The 3,813-nt window shown below is 49.7% G+C and overlaps 1 pseudogene; it reads right to left on the reverse strand.

Moving 5' to 3' along the window:
- Nucleotides 1-1,077: 1,077 nt before the first annotated feature.
- Nucleotides 1,078-1,194, reverse strand: LOC136650526 (5S ribosomal RNA; annotated as a pseudogene).
- Between the last annotated feature and the right edge of the window lie 2,619 nt (nucleotides 1,195-3,813).

Consider the following 3,813-nt stretch of genomic DNA (forward strand, 5'->3'; position numbering starts at 1 on the left):
GGCTTGTCAATTGTCCAAAAACGGATGGTGTACCTTGGCCATTTTAGTGCCTTGTCAGTGTGCCCTGAGACGAAAAAGGAATGAAAACGACTGAATTGGAATACGAAGCTCGCTTAGAACACTTGAAGCCACCACTACCGTTCTTTGTTCCCTCCAATTTCTGGTGCCTTTTGGGAAAGGCAAAAAAATTCATTTCTTTGTCGGACACCCGTTCAAGAAATCAAGAAGTCAACGACTCCTGTTGAAGTTTTTTTGTTCAATTAATTTAATCTGCACTGATTGGTTGAACATACGATAAACCTGAAGCAGCAGGGAAGAAAATTACCTTTTTCTATGTAGGTGATGCCTGCACATGTCAAACTAGATACCACCTCCGGAGAGAGGCATCCCGCCGCCCCAAGATGAGGTTTGCTCAGGAGTGTCCGCAGGACTCTTTCTACCGTGTTTAGGATTGGGGTATGTGTCAGGCGCAAGTTCAGGATGCCTCTTCTCCATGTTCCTTTTACTAGCGTCTGTAGGGGCGCCAATATGGACTTAACTGCACACTCATGTATCCTCTGATCTCATTACGTTCTCCTTGATTTCTCTTAACTGCTCTCGGGAGAGCCACTGCTTTCCCCAAGCCTGTTCATCGGCGACAGTGAATTATAGTCCCGCTTAATTTAATTTACCCGCCAAACGAGATTGAGCGACGTTGTTAATCTTTCGGACAACCTGGTGCAGATTGGATCTTCACTGCTGAGTTCTCACAAGTAGCAGCGGATGAGGTGGGCAACCCTGTCTGAGCTGCAGCTCTTCAGGGTGCGGTGAGGGAGGGGCTCACCTGATGAGCGTCCCTGGGCGCCCGACAATTCCCCGAACGCAGAAAACCAGCTCCTCGATTTTCTAGCCTTGACAAGCTGGTTTGGTTTCGTGTCTGCATTCGATGCTGGCTGGAGGGCGCCAAGAAGCATTCCACCACCTCACCACCTATGAGAAGGGGCTCTGGCGACGTCTCAAGGGCCTCCTGTGTGAATTGTCATAGGACAGAGCTAGACAACTGGTTGGCAACCTTCAGTCTCGAAAGACTATGGTATAAGCCTACATCACCCGGTATTCCCAGGCGGGCTCCCATCCAAGTACTAACCAGGCCTGACCCTGCTTAGCTTCCGAGATCAGACGAGATCGGGGATGTGCAGGGTAACAGTTGCTGGACAACTGCCCTTGTGCAAGTTACAAGCAAAGCTTGAAAGTCCAGGAGGATGTGGCCTAGGAATAGGGACTCTGGCTGCCTATAGTCTATAGTCTATAGTCTGGTCTAGTCTATTATAGACCTAATATAAAATTGATTAAAAATTTTAAGGGCTCAGTCCTTTCCAACTTTCCAGCTCCGATGCAGCAACGCAGCCCAAGGTAAGGTAAGAGACCTCCTTGACTGCTCCCCCCCCCCCACCTTAGGATGCAGCACAGACCCCATTGGCACCATCAGTGCTGGAAAGTTGGATAGGACTGGGCCCTAAATATCTTCCACAAGGACTAGGAGGTGGGTGAACATATGACGCTGGCTTGCACTGAAACAGTCTCTTGATCCAGCTCCGCCACACCTCCGCTGACTGGTAGTGGCTTTCCAGGGTTTGGTACCGAACGGGAAAAGTTTCCAGTCCTACGCGGAGGAACAAGAGATTGCAAAACACTCTTCCACTGAATTCTAAACCTTCTGTTCGGGACAGGAGCTAAAAGAAGTCCAAACTGGAAGAGTGCTGTACTGTATTCAAGCTGGCAAAACTGCACAATGAATGGGTGTCTTATGCTGTGTAGAAAATGGTTGGAGGAGGGGTAGTGATGGATATCCCCACAAGCCCAAGCCCTCTTATTAGGGTGCAATGAACCCAAATTCCTTCCTTGTGGAGTAGATGGGCAGACATTCATGACCACTGGAATGTACCAGAGTTACGTCTTGATGGTGAGGGAATCCATCCATTCTCTTCTTTAACCATATTGGGAATATAAAAACGGTCCTATTCGATGTTCCAACGGGAACTAGTCATGCCCTCAGCGAAGGGCACATGAGTGCTGGTTCTCCTGTCTGAGTGTTGGCCCACCTGGTCCCCAGTCCAGTTTGGCGCCACCTTTACCATGGAACTTCCCAGGACGGGGATACACCAGTCAACTTCCTTGAGTGTCTCTTGCAAAAAAAGAAGCCACCATTCCCGCAACTCTCAAGCGATGGCGAACAACGATGGAGTGGTTCAAGGTCGTTGAAAGTGTCTATCAGTGCATCAAGCGATCTCGAGTGCGCCCCCTCATCGCGACTCCTCTGTCCATCCCAGTGACGAAGGGCGAATGAGAGAGAACATGACTCCAACCGGTGGTGGACATCTCTCTTCTCCAGAGAGGCGTGCTCAGGCCCTAACCTCAGTAATTTCTCGGAAGATCAAGGCTGCTTTGGAATAACTACGGAGACGACGTGCTTACTCAGGTGGCGGAGTGCCCAGCAGACCGCAAGCAAAACGAGACCAACCCCAAACTCGAGGCACTGCCTAGGGTCGCGGCAATGCGTCAAAGAATAAGCAAGGTGGGGGCCCGCAACAGAGTGAACTATCTCAGCGGCCCTCAGGAACCACAGCTTGTTGAGATGGTGCATGTGGGTGGGGATGGGGTTCCCGGGGGGAAGAGATAGCATCACTAAAGGGCTCCGGATGTGGGTGGACGGCATTTTAGTCTGCTTGATCCTCCTTCCACAGCCATTGGGCGACAGTGTTGGAGAGCTGCAACATTTTGTTGCAAGTCCCTCCTGCGAATAAATAGTAGCGAAGTTTGCCTCTCTGTCCTCACGATATTTAAAAAAAATGTCATTTATACAGCGCTTAACACGTCGGTAGTACATTTATACAGCACTTTAACAATATGGTGTCTGCCCAATCCAGCCAACTTTAGCCCTTTTAATATTGCCGAGAACACGCACTTGAATCAACTCCATTGTATCGAGGGAGACTGAGGGCCCAATCCTATCCAGCTTTCCAGCACCGATGCAGCTGCAATGCAGCCCTGAGGTAAGGAAGCAAATGTTCCCTTACATAGAGGAGGCCTCCATGACTGCCCAAAGGACGAAGCACACACCCCATTGGCACGGATGCATCAGAGTTGGAAAGTTGGATAGGATTGAGCCCTGAGACTGCAATCCTATCCACACTTACCTGAGAGTAAGCCCCATTGACTACAGTGGGAGTTCTGAGTAGGCTAGACCCCAGTCTTATGCATATCTACTCCCATGAAAGTCAATGGGGCTTGCTCCCAGGTATGTACAGCAGACTTACTTTCAAGTAAACTTATGCATGGAACTGGGCTGCACGTCCTACCGATTTCAGTTGGAGATTTCCGTTTAAGCATCTACTTAACCGGTGGTTGAAATCCACCAGATTTGACAGTAACCTTTTGTCGGACCGCGTCCCTTCTCCCCCCCTCCCCACTTAAAAGAAACAAACAAACAAAAAAAAAAAGCCAGCAAAACCCTGGTGGGGACTTTAATGCCCACAGCCCAAGCCTAAGCACGTTTACTCAGAAGTAAGTCACATTATAGTCAATAGAACTTACTCCCAGGAAAGTGTGGCTAGGCTTGCAGCCTCAGAGCCCAATCCTATGCATGTTTACTCAGAAGAAAGTCCCATTACAGTCAGTGGGGCTTACTCCCAGGAAAGCATGGCTAGGATTGTAACCCTGCTGATGTTTGGAGACTGGCGGGCCACAAGTGCATCTGCTGGAGCCGACAGAAAGATGAACCGGTTGCGATGAATGACTTCTTGGCCCTCTTATCGCTCTTTCTCCCCGCCACCC

This window comes from Tiliqua scincoides, chromosome 4, assembly GCF_035046505.1.
Source record: "Tiliqua scincoides isolate rTilSci1 chromosome 4, rTilSci1.hap2, whole genome shotgun sequence".
NCBI classification, from domain to species: Eukaryota; Metazoa; Chordata; class Lepidosauria; order Squamata; family Scincidae; genus Tiliqua; species Tiliqua scincoides.